This window comes from Pleurodeles waltl, chromosome 6, assembly GCF_031143425.1.
Source record: "Pleurodeles waltl isolate 20211129_DDA chromosome 6, aPleWal1.hap1.20221129, whole genome shotgun sequence".
NCBI lineage: Eukaryota > Metazoa > Chordata > Amphibia > Caudata > Salamandridae > Pleurodeles > Pleurodeles waltl.
This window is the reverse complement of record NC_090445.1, coordinates 1,116,353,912-1,116,375,747: the sequence shown is the minus strand read 5'-3', so window position 1 is coordinate 1,116,375,747 and position 21,836 is coordinate 1,116,353,912.

Genomic DNA, 21,836 nt, shown 5'->3' with positions numbered 1-21,836 from the left:
ACCTACCAAACCTGTGCATTTCTGAAAACTAGAGACCTAGGGGAATCCAAGGAGGGGTGGCTTGCGGGGCTCGGACCAGGTTCTGTTACCCAGAATCCTTTGCGAACCTCAGAATTTGGCTAAAAAACACATGTTCCTCACATTTCTGTGGCAGAAAGTTCTGGAATCTGAGAGGAGCCCCAAATTTCCTTCCACCCAGCGTTCCCCCAAGTCTCCCGATAAAAATGATACCTCACTTGTGTGGGTAGGCCTAGCGCCCGCGACAGGAAACGCCCCAAAGCGCAACGTGGACACATCTAAATTTTTTAAAGAAAACAGAGGTGTTTTTAGCGAAGTGCCTACCTGTAGATTTTGGCCTCTAGCTCTGCCGGCACCTAGGGAAACCTACCAAACCTGTGCATTTCTGAAAACTAGAGACCTAGGGGAATCCAAGATGGGGTGACTTGCGGGGCTCGGACCAGGTTCTATTACCCAGAATCCTTTGCGAACCTCAAAATGTGGCTAAAAAAACACATGTTCCTCACATTTCTGTGGCAGAAAGTTCTGGAATCTGAGAGGTGCCACAAATTTCCTTCCACCCAGCGTTCCCCCAAGTCTCCCGATAAAAATGATACCTCACTTGTGTGGGTAGGCCTAGCGCCCGCGACAGGAAACGCCCCAAAGCGCAACGTGGACACATCCACATTTTTGAAAGAAAACAGAGGTGTTTTTTGCGAAGTGCCTACCTGTAGATTTTGGCCTCTAGCTCAGCCGGCACCTAGGGAAACCTACCAAACCTGTGCATTTCTGAAAACTAGAGACCTAGGGGAATCCAAGGAGGGGTGACTTGCGGGGCTCGGACCAGGTTCTGTTACCCAGAATCCTTTGCAAACCTCAAAATTTGGCTAAAAAAACACACGTTCCTCACATTTCTGTGGCAGAAAGTTCTGGAATCTGAGAGGAGCCACAAATTTCCTTCCACCCAGCGTTCCCCCAAGTCTCCCGATAAAAATGATACCTCACTTGTGTGGGTAGGCCTAGCGCCCGCAACAGGAAATGCCCCAAAGCGCAACGTGGACACATCCAAATTATTGAAAGAAAAAAGAGGTGTTTTTTGCGAAGTGCCTACCTGTAGATTTTGGCCTCTAGCTCAGCCGGCACCTAGGGAAACCTACCAAACCTGTGCATTTCTGAAAACTAGAGACCTAGGGGAATCCAAGGAGGGGTGACTTGCGGGGCTCAGACCAGGTTCTGTTACCCAGAATCCTTTGCAAACCTCAAAATTTGGCTAAAAAAACACATGTTTCTCACATTTCTGTGGCAGAAAGTTCTAGAATCTGAGAGGAGCCACAAATTTCCTTCCACCAAGCATTCCCCCAAGTCTCCCGATAAAAATGATACCTCACTTGTGTGGGTAGGCCTAGCGCCCGCGACAGGAAACGCCCCAAAGAGCAACGTGGACACATCCAAATTTTTTAAAGAAAACAGAGGTGTTTTTTGCGAAGTGCCTACCTGTAGATTTTGGCCTCTAGCTCTGCCGGCACCTAGGGAAACCTACCAAACCTGTGCATTTCTGAAAACTAGAGACCTAGGGGAATCCAAGATGGGGTGGCTTGCGGGGCTCGGACCAGGTTCTGTTACCCAGAATCCTTTGCGAACCTCAGAATTTGGCTAAAAAACACATGTTCCTCACATTTCTGTGGCAGAAAGTTCTGGAATCTGAGAGGAGCCACAAATTTCCTTCCACCCAGCGTTCCCCCAAGTCTCCCGATAAAAATGATACCTCACTTGTGTGGGTAGGCCTAGCGCCCGCAACAGGAAACGCCCCAAAGCGCAACGTGGACACATCCAAATTTTTGAAAGAAAACAGAGGTGTTTTTTGCGAAGTGCCTACCTGTAGATTTTGGCCTCTAGCTCTGCCGGCACCTAGGGAAACCTACCAAACCTGTGCATTTCTGAAAACTAGAGACCTAGGGGAATCCAAGATGGGGTGGCTTGCGGGGCTCGGACCAGGTTCTATTACCCAGAATCCTTTGCGAACCTCAAAATGTGGCTAAAAAAACACATGTTCCTCACATTTCTGTGGCAGAAAGTTCTGGAATCTGAGAGGAGCCACAAATTTCCTTCCACCCAGCGTTCCCCCAAGTCTCTCGATAAAAATGATACCTCACTTGTGTGGGTAGTCCTAGCACCCGCGACAGGAAACGCCCCAAAGCGCAACGTGGACACATCCAAATTTTTGAAAGAAAACAGAGGTGTTTTTTGCAAAGTGCCTACCTGTAGATTTTGGCCTCTAGCTCAGCCGGCACCTAGGGAAACCTACCAAACCTGTGCATTTCTGAAAACTAGAGACCTAGGGGAATCCAAGGAGGGGTGGCTTGCGGGGCTCGGACCAGGTTCTGTTACCCAGAATCCTTTGCGAACCTCAAAATTTGGCTAAAAAAACACATGTTCTTCACATTTCTGTGGCAGAAAGTTCTGGAATCTGAGAGGAGCCACAAATTTCCTTCCACCCAGCGTCCCCCAAGTCTCCCGATAAAAATGATACCTCACTTGTGTGGGTAGGCCTAACGCCCGCGACAGGAAACGCCCCAAAGCGCAACGTGGACACATCCAAATTTTTGAAAGAAAACAGAGGTGTTTTTTGCGAAGTGCCTACCTGTAGATTTTGGCCTCTAGCTCAGCCGCCACCTAGGGAAACCTACCAAACCTGTGCATTTCTGAAAACTAGAGACCTAGGGGAATCCAAGGAGGGGTGACGTCCGGGGCTCGGACCAGGTTCTGTTACCCAGAATCCTTTGCGAACCTCAAAATTTGGCTAAAAAAACACATGTTCCTCAAATTTCTGTGGCAGAAAGTTCTGGAATCTGAGAGGAGCCACAAATTTCCTTCCACCCAGCGTCCCCCAAGTCTCCCGATAAAAATGATACCTCACTTGTGTGGGTAGGCCTAACGCCCGCGACAGGAAACGCCCCAAAGCGCAACGTGGACACATCCAAATTTTTGAAAGAAACCAGAGGTGTTTTTTGCGAAGTGCCTACCTGTAGATTTTGGCCTCTAGCTCAGCCGCCACCTAGGGAAACCTACCAAACCTGTGCATTTCTGAAAACTAGAGACCTAGGGGAATCCAAGGAGGGGTGACGTCCGGGGCTCGGACCAAGTTCTGTTACCCAGAATACTTTGCGAACCTCAAAATTTGGCTAAAAAAACACATGTTCCTCAAATTTCTGTGGCAGAAAGTTCTGGAATCTGAGAGGAGCCACAAATTTCCTCCCACCCAGCTTTCCCCCCAGTCTCCCGATAAAAATGATATCTCACTTGTAAGGGTACGCCTAGCGCCCGAAACAGGAAACGCCCCAAAGCGAAACGTGGACACATCCAAATTTTTGAAAGAAAACAGAGGTGTTTTTTGCGAAGTGCCTACCTGTAGATTTTGGCCTCTAGCTCAGCCGGCACCTAGGGAAACCTACCAAACCTGTGCCTTTCTGAAAAATAGAGACCTAGGGGAATCCAAGGAGGGGTGACTTGCGTGGCTCAGACCAGGTTCTGTTACCCAGAATCCTTTGCAAACCTCAACATTTGGCTAAAAAAACACATGTTTCCCACATTTCTGTGGCAGAAAGTTCTGGAATCTGAGAGGAGCCACAAATTTCCTTCAACCCAGCATTCCCCCAAGTCTCCCGATAAAAATGATACCTCACTTGTGTGGGTAGGCCTAGCGCCCGCGACAGGAAACGCCCCAAAGCGCAACGTGGACATATCCAAATTTTTGAAAGAAAACAGAGGTGTTTTTTGCGAAGTGCCTACCTGTAGATTTTGGCCTCTAGCTCAGCCGGCACCTAGGGAAACCTACCAAACCTGTGCATTTCTGAAAACTAGAGACCTAGGGGAATCCAAGATGAGGTGACTTGCGGGGTTCGGACCAGGTTCTATTACCCAGAATCCTTTGCGAACCTCAAAATGTGGCTAAAAAAACACATGTTCCTCACATTTCTGTGGCAGAAAGTTCTGGAATCTGAGAGGAGCCACAAATTTCCTTCCACCCAGCGTTACCACAAGTCTCCCGATAAAAATGATACTTCACTTGTGTGGGTAGGCTAGCGCCCGCGACAGGAAACGCCCCAAAGCGCAACGTGGACACATCCAAATTTTGGAAAGAAAACAGAGGTGTTTTTTGCGAAGTGCCTACCTGTAGGTTTTGGCCTCTAGCTCAGCCGGCACCTAGGGAAACCTACCAAACCTGTGCATTTCTGAAAACTAGAGACCTAGGGGAATCCAAGATGGGGTGACTTGCGGGGCTTGGACCAGGTTCTGTTACCCAGAATCCTTTGCGAACCTCAAAATTTGGCTAAAAAAACACATGTTCCTCACATTTCTGTGGCAGAAAGTTCTGGAATCTGAGAGGAGCTACCAATTTCCTTCCACCCAGCGTTCCCCCAAGTCTCCTGATAAAAATGATACCTCACTTGTGTAGGTAGGCCTAGCGCCCGCGACAAGAAACGCCCCAAAGCGCAACGTGGACACATCCAAATTTTTGAAAGAAAACAGAGGTGTTTTTTGCGAAGTGCCTACCTGTAGATTTTGGCCTCTAGCTCAGCCGGCACCTAGGGAAACCTACCAAACCTGTGCATTTCTGAAAACTAGAGACCTAGGGGAATCCAAGATGGGGTGACTTGCGCGGTTCGGACCAGGTTCTGTTACCTAGAATCCTTTGCGAACCTCAAAATTTGGCTAAAAAAACACACGTTCCTCACATTTCTGTGGCAGAAAGTTCTGGAATCTGAGTGGAGCCACAAATTTCCTTCCACCCAGCGTCCCCCAAGTCTCCCGATAAAAATGATACCTCACTTGTGTGGGTAGGCCTAACGCCCGCGACAGGAAACGCCCCAAAGCGCAACGTGGACACATCCAAATTTTTGAAAGAAACCAGAGGTGTTTTTTGCGAAGTGCCTACCTGTAGATTTTGGCCTCTAGCTCAGCCGCCACCTAGGGAAACCTACCAAACCTGTGCATTTCTGAAAACTAGAGACCTAGGGGAATCCAAGGAGGGGTGACGTCCGGGGCTCGGACCAGGTTCTGTTACCCAGAATACTTTGCGAACCTCAAAATTTGGCTAAAAAAACACATGTTCCTCAAATTTCTGTGGCAGAAAGTTCTGGAATCTGAGAGGAGCCACAAATTTCCTCCCACCCAGCTTTCCCCCCAGTCTCCCGATAAAAATGATATCTCACTTGTAAGGGTACGCCTAGCGCCCGAAACAGGAAACGCCCCAAAGCGAAACGTGGACACATCCAAATTTTTGAAAGAAAACAGAGGTGTTTTTTGCGAAGTGCCTACCTGTAGATTTTGGCCTCTAGCTCAGCCGGCACCTAGGGAAACCTACCAAACCTGTGCCTTTCTGAAAAATAGAGACCTAGGGGAATCCAAGGAGGGGTGACTTGCGTGGCTCAGACCAGGTTCTGTTACCCAGAATCCTTTGCAAACCTCAACATTTGGCTAAAAAAACACATGTTTCCCACATTTCTGTGGCAGAAAGTTCTGGAATCTGAGAGGAGCCACAAATTTCCTTCAACCCAGCATTCCCCCAAGTCTCCCGATAAAAATGATACCTCACTTGTGTGGGTAGGCCTAGCGCCCGCGACAGGAAACGCCCCAAAGCGCAACGTGGACATATCCAAATTTTTGAAAGAAAACAGAGGTGTTTTTTGCGAAGTGCCTACCTGTAGATTTTGGCCTCTAGCTCAGCCGGCACCTAGGGAAACCTACCAAACCTGTGCATTTCTGAAAACTAGAGACCTAGGGGAATCCAAGATGAGGTGACTTGCGGGGTTCGGACCAGGTTCTATTACCCAGAATCCTTTGCGAACCTCAAAATGTGGCTAAAAAAACACATGTTCCTCACATTTCTGTGGCAGAAAGTTCTGGAATCTGAGAGGAGCCACAAATTTCCTTCCACCCAGCGTTACCACAAGTCTCCCGATAAAAATGATACTTCACTTGTGTGGGTAGGCTAGCGCCCGCGACAGGAAACGCCCCAAAGCGCAACGTGGACACATCCAAATTTTGGAAAGAAAACAGAGGTGTTTTTTGCGAAGTGCCTACCTGTAGGTTTTGGCCTCTAGCTCAGCCGGCACCTAGGGAAACCTACCAAACCTGTGCATTTCTGAAAACTAGAGACCTAGGGGAATCCAAGATGGGGTGACTTGCGGGGCTTGGACCAGGTTCTGTTACCCAGAATCCTTTGCGAACCTCAAAATTTGGCTAAAAAAACACATGTTCCTCACATTTCTGTGGCAGAAAGTTCTGGAATCTGAGAGGAGCTACCAATTTCCTTCCACCCAGCGTTCCCCCAAGTCTCCTGATAAAAATGATACCTCACTTGTGTAGGTAGGCCTAGCGCCCGCGACAAGAAACGCCCCAAAGCGCAACGTGGACACATCCAAATTTTTGAAAGAAAACAGAGGTGTTTTTTGCGAAGTGCCTACCTGTAGATTTTGGCCTCTAGCTCAGCCGGCACCTAGGGAAACCTACCAAACCTGTGCATTTCTGAAAACTAGAGACCTAGGGGAATCCAAGATGGGGTGACTTGCGCGGTTCGGACCAGGTTCTGTTACCTAGAATCCTTTGCGAACCTCAAAATTTGGCTAAAAAAACACACGTTCCTCACATTTCTGTGGCAGAAAGTTCTGGAATCTGAGTGGAGCCACAAATTTCCTTCCACCCAGCGTTCCCCCAAGTCTCCCGATAAAAATGATACCTCACTTGTGTGGGTAGGCCTAGCGCCCGCAACAGGAAACGCCCCAAAGTGCAACGTGGACACATCCAAATTTTTGAAAGAAAACAGAGGTGTTTTTTGCAAAGTGACTTACCTGTAGATTTTGGCCTCTAGCTCAGCCGGCACCTAGGGAAACCTACCAAACCTGTGCATTTCTGAAAACTAGAGACCTAGGGGAATCCAAGATGGGGTGACTTGCGGGGCTTGGACCAGGTTCTGTTACCCAGAATCCTTTGCGAACCTCAAAATTTGGCTAAAAAAACACATGTTCCTCACATTTCTGTGGCAGAAAGTTCTGGAATCTGAGAGGAGCTACAAATTTCCTTCCACCCAGCGTTCCCCCAAGTCTCCCGATAAAAATGATACCTCACTTGTGTGGGTAGGCCTAGCGCCCGCGACAAGAAACGCCCCAAACTGCAACGTGGACACATCCAAATTTTTTAAAGAAAACAGAGGTGTTTTTTGCGAAGTGCCTACCTGTAGATTTTGGCCTCTAGCTCAGCCGGTACCTAGGGAAACCTACCAAACCTGTGCATTTCTGAAAACTAGAGACCTAGGGGAATCCAAGATGGGGTGACTTGCAGGGCTCGGACCAGGTTCTGTTACCCAGAATCCTTTGCGAACCTCAAAATTTGGCTAAAAAAACACATGTTCCTCACATTTCTGTGGCAGAAAGTTCTGGAATCTGAGAGGAGCCCCAAATTTCCTTCCACCCAGCGTTCCCCCAAGTCTCCCGATAAAAATGGTACCTCACTTGTGTGGGTAGGCCTAGCGCCCACGACAGGAAATGCCCCAAAGCGCAACGTGGACACATCCACATTTTTTAAAGGAAACCAGAGCTGTTTTTTGCGAAGTGCCTACCTGTAGATTTTGGCATCTAGCTCAGCCGGCACCTAGGGAAACCTACCAAACCTGTGCATTTCTGAAAACTAGAGACCTAGGGGAATCCAAGATGGGGTGACTTGCGGGTCTCGGACCAGGTTCTGTTACCCAGAATCCTTTGCAAACCTCAAAATTTAGCTAAAAAAACACATGTTCCTCACATTTCTGTGGCAGAAAGTTCTGGAATCTGAGAGGAGCCACAAATTTCCTTCCACCCAGCGTTCCCCCAAGTCTCTCGATAAAAATGATACCTCACTTGTGTGGGTAGTCCTAGCACCCGCGACAGGAAACGCCCCAAAGCGCAACGTGGACACATCCAAATTTTTGAAAGAAAACAGAGGTGTTTTTTGCGAAGTGCCTACCTGTAGATTTTGGCCTCTAGCTCTGCCGGCACCTAGGGAAACCTACCAAACCTGTGCATTTCTGAAAACTAGAGACATAGGGGAATCCAAGATGGGGTGGCTTGCGGGGCTCGGACCAGGTTCTGTTACCCAGAATCCTTTGCGAACCTCAGAATTTGGCTAAAAAACACATGTTCCTCACATTTCTGTGGCAGAAAGTTCTGGAATCTGAGAGGAGCCACAAATTTCCTTCCACCCAGCGTTCCCCCAAGTCTCCCGATAAAAATGATACCTCACTTGTGTGGGTAGGCCTAGTGCCCGCGACAGGAAACGCCCCAAAGCGCAACGTGGACACATCCAAATTTTTGAAAGAAAACAGAGGTGTTTTTTGCGAAGTGCCTACCTGTAGATTTTGGCCTCTAGCTCTGCCGGCACCTAGGGAAACCTACCAAACCTGTGCATTTCTGAAAACTAGAGACCTAGGGGAATCCAAGGAGGGGTGGCTTGCGGGGCTCGGACCAGGTTCTGTTACCCAGAATCCTTTGCGAACCTCAGAATTTGGCTAAAAAACACATGTTCCTCACATTTCTGTGGCAGAAAGTTCTGGAATCTGAGAGGAGCCCCAAATTTCCTTCCACCCAGCGTTCCCCCAAGTCTCCCGATAAAAATGATACCTCACTTGTGTGGGTAGGCCTAGTGCCCGCGACAGGAAACGCCCCAAAGCGCAACGTGGACACATCCAAATTTTTGAAAGAAAACAGAGGTGTTTTTTGCGAAGTGCCTACCTGTAGATTTTGGCCTCTAGCTCTGCCGGCACCTAGGGAAACCTACCAAACCTGTGCATTTCTGAAAACTAGAGACCTAGGGGAATCCAAGGAGGGGTGGCTTGCGGGGCTCGGACCAGGTTCTGTTACCCAGAATCCTTTGCGAACCTCAGAATTTGGCTAAAAAACACATGTTCCTCACATTTCTGTGGCAGAAAGTTCTGGAATCTGAGAGGAGCCCCAAATTTCCTTCCACCCAGCGTTCCCCCAAGTCTCCCGATAAAAATGATACCTCACTTGTGTGGGTAGGCCTAGCGCCCGCGACAGGAAACGCCCCAAAGCGCAACGTGGACACATCTAAATTTTTTAAAGAAAACAGAGGTGTTTTTAGCGAAGTGCCTACCTGTAGATTTTGGCCTCTAGCTCTGCCGGCACCTAGGGAAACCTACCAAACCTGTGCATTTCTGAAAACTAGAGACCTAGGGGAATCCAAGATGGGGTGACTTGCGGGGCTCGGACCAGGTTCTATTACCCAGAATCCTTTGCGAACCTCAAAATGTGGCTAAAAAAACACATGTTCCTCACATTTCTGTGGCAGAAAGTTCTGGAATCTGAGAGGTGCCACAAATTTCCTTCCACCCAGCGTTCCCCCAAGTCTCCCGATAAAAATGATACCTCACTTGTGTGGGTAGGCCTAGCGCCCGCGACAGGAAACGCCCCAAAGCGCAACGTGGACACATCCACATTTTTGAAAGAAAACAGAGGTGTTTTTTGCGAAGTGCCTACCTGTAGATTTTGGCCTCTAGCTCAGCCGGCACCTAGGGAAACCTACCAAACCTGTGCATTTCTGAAAACTAGAGACCTAGGGGAATCCAAGGAGGGGTGACTTGCGGGGCTCGGACCAGGTTCTGTTACCCAGAATCCTTTGCAAACCTCAAAATTTGGCTAAAAAAACACACGTTCCTCACATTTCTGTGGCAGAAAGTTCTGGAATCTGAGAGGAGCCACAAATTTCCTTCCACCCAGCGTTCCCCCAAGTCTCCCGATAAAAATGATACCTCACTTGTGTGGGTAGGCCTAGCGCCCGCAACAGGAAATGCCCCAAAGCGCAACGTGGACACATCCAAATTATTGAAAGAAAAAAGAGGTGTTTTTTGCGAAGTGCCTACCTGTAGATTTTGGCCTCTAGCTCAGCCGGCACCTAGGGAAACCTACCAAACCTGTGCATTTCTGAAAACTAGAGACCTAGGGGAATCCAAGGAGGGGTGACTTGCGGGGCTCAGACCAGGTTCTGTTACCCAGAATCCTTTGCAAACCTCAAAATTTGGCTAAAAAAACACATGTTTCTCACATTTCTGTGGCAGAAAGTTCTAGAATCTGAGAGGAGCCACAAATTTCCTTCCACCAAGCATTCCCCCAAGTCTCCCGATAAAAATGATACCTCACTTGTGTGGGTAGGCCTAGCGCCCGCGACAGGAAACGCCCCAAAGAGCAACGTGGACACATCCAAATTTTTTAAAGAAAACAGAGGTGTTTTTTGCGAAGTGCCTACCTGTAGATTTTGGCCTCTAGCTCTGCCGGCACCTAGGGAAACCTACCAAACCTGTGCATTTCTGAAAACTAGAGACCTAGGGGAATCCAAGATGGGGTGGCTTGCGGGGCTCGGACCAGGTTCTGTTACCCAGAATCCTTTGCGAACCTCAGAATTTGGCTAAAAAACACATGTTCCTCACATTTCTGTGGCAGAAAGTTCTGGAATCTGAGAGGAGCCACAAATTTCCTTCCACCCAGCGTTCCCCCAAGTCTCCCGATAAAAATGATACCTCACTTGTGTGGGTAGGCCTAGCGCCCGCAACAGGAAACGCCCCAAAGCGCAACGTGGACACATCCAAATTTTTGAAAGAAAACAGAGGTGTTTTTTGCGAAGTGCCTACCTGTAGATTTTGGCCTCTAGCTCTGCCGGCACCTAGGGAAACCTACCAAACCTGTGCATTTCTGAAAACTAGAGACCTAGGGGAATCCAAGATGGGGTGGCTTGCGGGGCTCGGACCAGGTTCTATTACCCAGAATCCTTTGCGAACCTCAAAATGTGGCTAAAAAAACACATGTTCCTCACATTTCTGTGGCAGAAAGTTCTGGAATCTGAGAGGAGCCACAAATTTCCTTCCACCCAGCGTTCCCCCAAGTCTCTCGATAAAAATGATACCTCACTTGTGTGGGTAGTCCTAGCACCCGCGACAGGAAACGCCCCAAAGCGCAACGTGGACACATCCAAATTTTTGAAAGAAAACAGAGGTGTTTTTTGCAAAGTGCCTACCTGTAGATTTTGGCCTCTAGCTCAGCCGGCACCTAGGGAAACCTACCAAACCTGTGCATTTCTGAAAACTAGAGACCTAGGGGAATCCAAGGAGGGGTGGCTTGCGGGGCTCGGACCAGGTTCTGTTACCCAGAATCCTTTGCGAACCTCAAAATTTGGCTAAAAAAACACATGTTCTTCACATTTCTGTGGCAGAAAGTTCTGGAATCTGAGAGGAGCCACAAATTTCCTTCCACCCAGCGTCCCCCAAGTCTCCCGATAAAAATGATACCTCACTTGTGTGGGTAGGCCTAACGCCCGCGACAGGAAACGCCCCAAAGCGCAACGTGGACACATCCAAATTTTTGAAAGAAAACAGAGGTGTTTTTTGCGAAGTGCCTACCTGTAGATTTTGGCCTCTAGCTCAGCCGCCACCTAGGGAAACCTACCAAACCTGTGCATTTCTGAAAACTAGAGACCTAGGGGAATCCAAGGAGGGGTGACGTCCGGGGCTCGGACCAGGTTCTGTTACCCAGAATCCTTTGCGAACCTCAAAATTTGGCTAAAAAAACACATGTTCCTCAAATTTCTGTGGCAGAAAGTTCTGGAATCTGAGAGGAGCCACAAATTTCCTTCCACCCAGCGTCCCCCAAGTCTCCCGATAAAAATGATACCTCACTTGTGTGGGTAGGCCTAACGCCCGCGACAGGAAACGCCCCAAAGCGCAACGTGGACACATCCAAATTTTTGAAAGAAACCAGAGGTGTTTTTTGCGAAGTGCCTACCTGTAGATTTTGGCCTCTAGCTCAGCCGCCACCTAGGGAAACCTACCAAACCTGTGCATTTCTGAAAACTAGAGACCTAGGGGAATCCAAGGAGGGGTGACGTCCGGGGCTCGGACCAAGTTCTGTTACCCAGAATACTTTGCGAACCTCAAAATTTGGCTAAAAAAACACATGTTCCTCAAATTTCTGTGGCAGAAAGTTCTGGAATCTGAGAGGAGCCACAAATTTCCTCCCACCCAGCTTTCCCCCCAGTCTCCCGATAAAAATGATATCTCACTTGTAAGGGTACGCCTAGCGCCCGAAACAGGAAACGCCCCAAAGCGAAACGTGGACACATCCAAATTTTTGAAAGAAAACAGAGGTGTTTTTTGCGAAGTGCCTACCTGTAGATTTTGGCCTCTAGCTCAGCCGGCACCTAGGGAAACCTACCAAACCTGTGCCTTTCTGAAAAATAGAGACCTAGGGGAATCCAAGGAGGGGTGACTTGCGTGGCTCAGACCAGGTTCTGTTACCCAGAATCCTTTGCAAACCTCAACATTTGGCTAAAAAAACACATGTTTCCCACATTTCTGTGGCAGAAAGTTCTGGAATCTGAGAGGAGCCACAAATTTCCTTCAACCCAGCATTCCCCCAAGTCTCCCGATAAAAATGATACCTCACTTGTGTGGGTAGGCCTAGCGCCCGCGACAGGAAACGCCCCAAAGCGCAACGTGGACATATCCAAATTTTTGAAAGAAAACAGAGGTGTTTTTTGCGAAGTGCCTACCTGTAGATTTTGGCCTCTAGCTCAGCCGGCACCTAGGGAAACCTACCAAACCTGTGCATTTCTGAAAACTAGAGACCTAGGGGAATCCAAGATGAGGTGACTTGCGGGGTTCGGACCAGGTTCTATTACCCAGAATCCTTTGCGAACCTCAAAATGTGGCTAAAAAAACACATGTTCCTCACATTTCTGTGGCAGAAAGTTCTGGAATCTGAGAGGAGCCACAAATTTCCTTCCACCCAGCGTTACCACAAGTCTCCCGATAAAAATGATACTTCACTTGTGTGGGTAGGCTAGCGCCCGCGACAGGAAACGCCCCAAAGCGCAACGTGGACACATCCAAATTTTGGAAAGAAAACAGAGGTGTTTTTTGCGAAGTGCCTACCTGTAGGTTTTGGCCTCTAGCTCAGCCGGCACCTAGGGAAACCTACCAAACCTGTGCATTTCTGAAAACTAGAGACCTAGGGGAATCCAAGATGGGGTGACTTGCGGGGCTTGGACCAGGTTCTGTTACCCAGAATCCTTTGCGAACCTCAAAATTTGGCTAAAAAAACACATGTTCCTCACATTTCTGTGGCAGAAAGTTCTGGAATCTGAGAGGAGCTACCAATTTCCTTCCACCCAGCGTTCCCCCAAGTCTCCTGATAAAAATGATACCTCACTTGTGTAGGTAGGCCTAGCGCCCGCGACAAGAAACGCCCCAAAGCGCAACGTGGACACATCCAAATTTTTGAAAGAAAACAGAGGTGTTTTTTGCGAAGTGCCTACCTGTAGATTTTGGCCTCTAGCTCAGCCGGCACCTAGGGAAACCTACCAAACCTGTGCATTTCTGAAAACTAGAGACCTAGGGGAATCCAAGATGGGGTGACTTGCGCGGTTCGGACCAGGTTCTGTTACCTAGAATCCTTTGCGAACCTCAAAATTTGGCTAAAAAAACACACGTTCCTCACATTTCTGTGGCAGAAAGTTCTGGAATCTGAGTGGAGCCACAAATTTCCTTCCACCCAGCGTCCCCCAAGTCTCCCGATAAAAATGATACCTCACTTGTGTGGGTAGGCCTAACGCCCGCGACAGGAAACGCCCCAAAGCGCAACGTGGACACATCCAAATTTTTGAAAGAAACCAGAGGTGTTTTTTGCGAAGTGCCTACCTGTAGATTTTGGCCTCTAGCTCAGCCGCCACCTAGGGAAACCTACCAAACCTGTGCATTTCTGAAAACTAGAGACCTAGGGGAATCCAAGGAGGGGTGACGTCCGGGGCTCGGACCAGGTTCTGTTACCCAGAATACTTTGCGAACCTCAAAATTTGGCTAAAAAAACACATGTTCCTCAAATTTCTGTGGCAGAAAGTTCTGGAATCTGAGAGGAGCCACAAATTTCCTCCCACCCAGCTTTCCCCCCAGTCTCCCGATAAAAATGATATCTCACTTGTAAGGGTACGCCTAGCGCCCGAAACAGGAAACGCCCCAAAGCGAAACGTGGACACATCCAAATTTTTGAAAGAAAACAGAGGTGTTTTTTGCGAAGTGCCTACCTGTAGATTTTGGCCTCTAGCTCAGCCGGCACCTAGGGAAACCTACCAAACCTGTGCCTTTCTGAAAAATAGAGACCTAGGGGAATCCAAGGAGGGGTGACTTGCGTGGCTCAGACCAGGTTCTGTTACCCAGAATCCTTTGCAAACCTCAACATTTGGCTAAAAAAACACATGTTTCCCACATTTCTGTGGCAGAAAGTTCTGGAATCTGAGAGGAGCCACAAATTTCCTTCAACCCAGCATTCCCCCAAGTCTCCCGATAAAAATGATACCTCACTTGTGTGGGTAGGCCTAGCGCCCGCGACAGGAAACGCCCCAAAGCGCAACGTGGACATATCCAAATTTTTGAAAGAAAACAGAGGTGTTTTTTGCGAAGTGCCTACCTGTAGATTTTGGCCTCTAGCTCAGCCGGCACCTAGGGAAACCTACCAAACCTGTGCATTTCTGAAAACTAGAGACCTAGGGGAATCCAAGATGAGGTGACTTGCGGGGTTCGGACCAGGTTCTATTACCCAGAATCCTTTGCGAACCTCAAAATGTGGCTAAAAAAACACATGTTCCTCACATTTCTGTGGCAGAAAGTTCTGGAATCTGAGAGGAGCCACAAATTTCCTTCCACCCAGCGTTACCACAAGTCTCCCGATAAAAATGATACTTCACTTGTGTGGGTAGGCTAGCGCCCGCGACAGGAAACGCCCCAAAGCGCAACGTGGACACATCCAAATTTTGGAAAGAAAACAGAGGTGTTTTTTGCGAAGTGCCTACCTGTAGGTTTTGGCCTCTAGCTCAGCCGGCACCTAGGGAAACCTACCAAACCTGTGCATTTCTGAAAACTAGAGACCTAGGGGAATCCAAGATGGGGTGACTTGCGGGGCTTGGACCAGGTTCTGTTACCCAGAATCCTTTGCGAACCTCAAAATTTGGCTAAAAAAACACATGTTCCTCACATTTCTGTGGCAGAAAGTTCTGGAATCTGAGAGGAGCTACAAATTTCCTTCCACCCAGCGTTCCCCCAAGTCTCCCGATAAAAATGATACCTCACTTGTGTGGGTAGGCCTAGCGCCCGCGACAAGAAACGCCCCAAACTGCAACGTGGACACATCCAAATTTTTTAAAGAAAACAGAGGTGTTTTTTGCGAAGTGCCTACCTGTAGATTTTGGCCTCTAGCTCAGCCGGTACCTAGGGAAACCTACCAAACCTGTGCATTTCTGAAAACTAGAGACCTAGGGGAATCCAAGATGGGGTGACTTGCAGGGCTCGGACCAGGTTCTGTTACCCAGAATCCTTTGCGAACCTCAAAATTTGGCTAAAAAAACACATGTTCCTCACATTTCTGTGGCAGAAAGTTCTGGAATCTGAGAGGAGCCCCAAATTTCCTTCCACCCAGCGTTCCCCCAAGTCTCCCGATAAAAATGGTACCTCACTTGTGTGGGTAGGCCTAGCGCCCACGACAGGAAATGCCCCAAAGCGCAACGTGGACACATCCACATTTTTTAAAGGAAACCAGAGCTGTTTTTTGCGAAGTGCCTACCTGTAGATTTTGGCATCTAGCTCAGCCGGCACCTAGGGAAACCTACCAAACCTGTGCATTTCTGAAAACTAGAGACCTAGGGGAATCCAAGATGGGGTGACTTGCGGGTCTCGGACCAGGTTCTGTTACCCAGAATCCTTTGCAAACCTCAAAATTTAGCTAAAAAAACACATGTTCCTCACATTTCTGTGGCAGAAAGTTCTGGAATCTGAGAGGAGCCACAAATTTCCTTCCACCCAGCGTTCCCCCAAGTCTCTCGATAAAAATGATACCTCACTTGTGTGGGTAGTCCTAGCACCCGCGACAGGAAACGCCCCAAAGCGCAACGTGGACACATCCAAATTTTTGAAAGAAAACAGAGGTGTTTTTTGCGAAGTGCCTACCTGTAGATTTTGGCCTCTAGCTCTGCCGGCACCTAGGGAAACCTACCAAACCTGTGCATTTCTGAAAACTAGAGACATAGGGGAATCCAAGATGGGGTGGCTTGCGGGGCTCGGACCAGGTTCTGTTACCCAGAATCCTTTGCGAACCTCAGAATTTGGCTAAAAAACACATGTTCCTCACATTTCTGTGGCAGAAAGTTCTGGAATCTGAGAGGAGCCACAAATTTCCTTCCACCCAGCGTTCCCCCAAGTCTCCCGATAAAAATGATACCTCACTTGTGTGGGTAGGCCTAGTGCCCGCGACAGGAAACGCCCCAAAGCGCAACGTGGACACATCCAAATTTTTGAAAGAAAACAGAGGTGTTTTTTGCGAAGTGCCTACCTGTAGATTTTGGCCTCTAGCTCTGCCGGCACCTAGGGAAACCTACCAAACCTGTGCATTTCTGAAAACTAGAGACCTAGGGGAATCCAAGGAGGGGTGGCTTGCGGGGCTCGGACCAGGTTCTGTTACCCAGAATCCTTTGCGAACCTCAGAATTTGGCTAAAAAACACATGTTCCTCACATTTCTGTGGCAGAAAGTTCTGGAATCTGAGAGGAGCCCCAAATTTCCTTCCACCCAGCGTTCCCCCAAGTCTCCCGATAAAAATGATACCTCACTTGTGTGGGTAGGCCTAGTGCCCGCGACAGGAAACGCCCCAAAGCGCAACGTGGACACATCCAAATTTTTGAAAGAAAACAGAGGTGTTTTTTGCGAAGTGCCTACCTGTAGATTTTGGCCTCTAGCTCTGCCGGCACCTAGGGAAACCTACCAAACCTGTGCATTTCTGAAAACTAGAGACCTAGGGGAATCCAAGGAGGGGTGGCTTGCGGGGCTCGGACCAGGTTCTGTTACCCAGAATCCTTTGCGAACCTCAGAATTTGGCTAAAAAACACATGTTCCTCACATTTCTGTGGCAGAAAGTTCTGGAATCTGAGAGGAGCCCCAAATTTCCTTCCACCCAGCGTTCCCCCAAGTCTCCCGATAAAAATGATACCTCACTTGTGTGGGTAGGCCTAGCGCCCGCGACAGGAAACGCCCCAAAGCGCAACGTGGACACATCTAAATTTTTTAAAGAAAACAGAGGTGTTTTTAGCGAAGTGCCTACCTGTAGATTTTGGCCTCTAGCTCTGCCGGCACCTAGGGAAACCTACCAAACCTGTGCATTTCTGAAAACTAGAGACCTAGGGGAATCCAAGATGGGGTGACTTGCGGGGCTCGGACCAGGTTCTATTACCCAGAATCCTTTGCGAACCTCAAAATGTGGCTAAAAAAACACATGTTCCTCACATTTCTGTGGCAGAAAGTTCTGGAATCTGAGAGGTGCCACAAATTTCCTTCCACCCAGCGTTCCCCCAAGTCTCCCGATAAAAATGATACCTCACTTGTGTGGGTAGGCCTAGCGCCCGCGACAGGAAACGCCCCAAAGCGCAACGTGGACACATCCACATTTTTGAAAGAAAACAGAGGTGTTTTTTGCGAAGTGCCTACCTGTAGATTTTGGCCTCTAGCTCAGCCGGCACCTAGGGAAACCTACCAAACCTGTGCATTTCTGAAAACTAGAGACCTAGGGGAATCCAAGGAGGGGTGACTTGCGGGGCTCGGACCAGGTTCTGTTACCCAGAATCCTTTGCAAACCTCAAAATTTGGCTAAAAAAACACACGTTCCTCACATTTCTGTGGCAGAAAGTTCTGGAATCTGAGAGGAGCCACAAATTTCCTTCCACCCAGCGTTCCCCCAAGTCTCCCGATAAAAATGATACCTCACTTGTGTGGGTAGGCCTAGCGCCCGCAACAGGAAATGCCCCAAAGCGCAACGTGGACACATCCAAATTATTGAAAGAAAAAAGAGGTGTTTTTTGCGAAGTGCCTACCTGTAGATTTTGGCCTCTAGCTCAGCCGGCACCTAGGGAAACCTACCAAACCTGTGCATTTCTGAAAACTAGAGACCTAGGGGAATCCAAGGAGGGGTGACTTGCGGGGCTCAGACCAGGTTCTGTTACCCAGAATCCTTTGCAAACCTCAAAATTTGGCTAAAAAAACACATGTTTCTCACATTTCTGTGGCAGAAAGTTCTAGAATCTGAGAGGAGCCACAAATTTCCTTCCACCAAGCATTCCCCCAAGTCTCCCGATAAAAATGATACCTCACTTGTGTGGGTAGGCCTAGCGCCCGCGACAGGAAACGCCCCAAAGAGCAACGTGGACACATCCAAATTTTTTAAAGAAAACAGAGGTGTTTTTTGCGAAGTGCCTACCTGTAGATTTTGGCCTCTAGCTCTGCCGGCACCTAGGGAAACCTACCAAACCTGTGCATTTCTGAAAACTAGAGACCTAGGGGAATCCAAGATGGGGTGGCTTGCGGGGCTCGGACCAGGTTCTGTTACCCAGAATCCTTTGCGAACCTCAGAATTTGGCTAAAAAACACATGTTCCTCACATTTCTGTGGCAGAAAGTTCTGGAATCTGAGAGGAGCCACAAATTTCCTTCCACCCAGCGTTCCCCCAAGTCTCCCGATAAAAATGATACCTCACTTGTGTGGGTAGGCCTAGCGCCCGCAACAGGAAACGCCCCAAAGCGCAACGTGGACACATCCAAATTTTTGAAAGAAAACAGAGGTGTTTTTTGCGAAGTGCCTACCTGTAGATTTTGGCCTCTAGCTCTGCCGGCACCTAGGGAAACCTACCAAACCTGTGCATTTCTGAAAACTAGAGACCTAGGGGAATCCAAGATGGGGTGGCTTGCGGGGCTCGGACCAGGTTCTATTACCCAGAATCCTTTGCGAACCTCAAAATGTGGCTAAAAAAACACATGTTCCTCACATTTCTGTGGCAGAAAGTTCTGGAATCTGAGAGGAGCCACAAATTTCCTTCCACCCAGCGTTCCCCCAAGTCTCTCGATAAAAATGATACCTCACTTGTGTGGGTAGTCCTAGCACCCGCGACAGGAAACGCCCCAAAGCGCAACGTGGACACATCCAAATTTTTGAAAGAAAACAGAGGTGTTTTTTGCAAAGTGCCTACCTGTAGATTTTGGCCTCTAGCTCAGCCGGCACCTAGGGAAACCTACCAAACCTGTGCATTTCTGAAAACTAGAGACCTAGGGGAATCCAAGGAGGGGTGGCTTGCGGGGCTCGGACCAGGTTCTGTTACCCAGAATCCTTTGCGAACCTCAAAATTTGGCTAAAAAAACACATGTTCTTCACATTTCTGTGGCAGAAAGTTCTGGAATCTGAGAGGAGCCACAAATTTCCTTCCACCCAGCGTCCCCCAAGTCTCCCGATAAAAATGATACCTCACTTGTGTGGGTAGGCCTAACGCCCGCGACAGGAAACGCCCCAAAGCGCAACGTGGACACATCCAAATTTTTGAAAGAAAACAGAGGTGTTTTTTGCGAAGTGCCTACCTGTAGATTTTGGCCTCTAGCTCAGCCGCCACCTAGGGAAACCTACCAAACCTGTGCATTTCTGAAAACTAGAGACCTAGGGGAATCCAAGGAGGGGTGACGTCCGGGGCTCGGACCAGGTTCTGTTACCCAGAATCCTTTGCGAACCTCAAAATTTGGCTAAAAAAACACATGTTCCTCAAATTTCTGTGGCAGAAAGTTCTGGAATCTGAGAGGAGCCACAAATTTCCTTCCACCCAGCGTCCCCCAAGTCTCCCGATAAAAATGATACCTCACTTGTGTGGGTAGGCCTAACGCCCGCGACAGGAAACGCCCCAAAGCGCAACGTGGACACATCCAAATTTTTGAAAGAAACCAGAGGTGTTTTTTGCGAAGTGCCTACCTGTAGATTTTGGCCTCTAGCTCAGCCGCCACCTAGGGAAACCTACCAAACCTGTGCATTTCTGAAAACTAGAGACCTAGGGGAATCCAAGGAGGGGTGACGTCCGGGGCTCGGACCAAGTTCTGTTACCCAGAATACTTTGCGAACCTCAAAATTTGGCTAAAAAAACACATGTTCCTCAAATTTCTGTGGCAGAAAGTTCTGGAATCTGAGAGGAGCCACAAATTTCCTCCCACCCAGCTTTCCCCCCAGTCTCCCGATAAAAATGATATCTCACTTGTAAGGGTACGCCTAGCGCCCGAAACAGGAAACGCCCCAAAGCGAAACGTGGACACATCCAAATTTTTGAAAGAAAACAGAGGTGTTTTTTGCGAAGTGCCTACCTGTAGATTTTGGCCTCTAGCTCAGCCGGCACCTAGGGAAACCTACCAAACCTGTGCCTTTCTGAAAAATAGAGACCTAGGGGAATCCAAGGAGGGGTGACTTGCGTGGCTCAGACCAGGTTCTGTTACCCAGAATCCTTTGCAAACCTCAACATTTGGCTAAAAAAACACATGTTTCCCACATTTCTGTGGCAGAAAGTTCTGGAATCTGAGAGGAGCCACAAATTTCCTTCAACCCAGCATTCCCCCAAGTCTCCCGATAAAAATGATACCTCACTTGTGTGGGTAGGCCTAGCGCCCGCGACAGGAAACGCCCCAAAGCGCAACGTGGACATATCCAAATTTTTGAAAGAAAACAGAGGTGTTTTTTGCGAAGTGCCTACCTGTAGATTTTGGCCTCTAGCTCAGCCGGCACCTAGGGAAACCTACCAAACCTGTGCATTTCTGAAAACTAGAGACCTAGGGGAATCCAAGATGAGGTGACTTGCGGGGTTCGGACCAGGTTCTATTACCCAGAATCCTTTGCGAACCTCAAAATGTGGCTAAAAAAACACATGTTCCTCACATTTCTGTGGCAGAAAGTTCTGGAATCTGAGAGGAGCCACAAATTTCCTTCCACCCAGCGTTACCACAAGTCTCCCGATAAAAATGATACTTCACTTGTGTGGGTAGGCTAGCGCCCGCGACAGGAAACGCCCCAAAGCGCAACGTGGACACATCCAAATTTTGGAAAGAAAACAGAGGTGTTTTTTGCGAAGTGCCTACCTGTAGGTTTTGGCCTCTAGCTCAGCCGGCACCTAGGGAAACCTACCAAACCTGTGCATTTCTGAAAACTAGAGACCTAGGGGAATCCAAGATGGGGTGACTTGCGGGGCTTGGACCAGGTTCTGTTACCCAGAATCCTTTGCGAACCTCAAAATTTGGCTAAAAAAACACATGTTCCTCACATTTCTGTGGCAGAAAGTTCTGGAATCTGAGAGGAGCTACCAATTTCCTTCCACCCAGCGTTCCCCCAAGTCTCCTGATAAAAATGATACCTCACTTGTGTAGGTAGGCCTAGCGCCCGCGACAAGAAACGCCCCAAAGCGCAACGTGGACACATCCAAATTTTTGAAAGAAAACAGAGGTGTTTTTTGCGAAGTGCCTACCTGTAGATTTTGGCCTCTAGCTCAGCCGGCACCTAGGGAAACCTACCAAACCTGTGCATTTCTGAAAACTAGAGACCTAGGGGAATCCAAGATGGGGTGACTTGCGCGGTTCGGACCAGGTTCTGTTACCTAGAATCCTTTGCGAACCTCAAAATTTGGCTAAAAAAACACACGTTCCTCACATTTCTGTGGCAGAAAGTTCTGGAATCTGAGTGGAGCCACAAATTTCCTTCCACCCAGCGTCCCCCAAGTCTCCCGATAAAAATGATACCTCACTTGTGTGGGTAGGCCTAACGCCCGCGACAGGAAACGCCCCAAAGCGCAACGTGGACACATCCAAATTTTTGAAAGAAACCAGAGGTGTTTTTTGCGAAGTGCCTACCTGTAGATTTTGGCCTCTAGCTCAGCCGCCACCTAGGGAAACCTACCAAACCTGTGCATTTCTGAA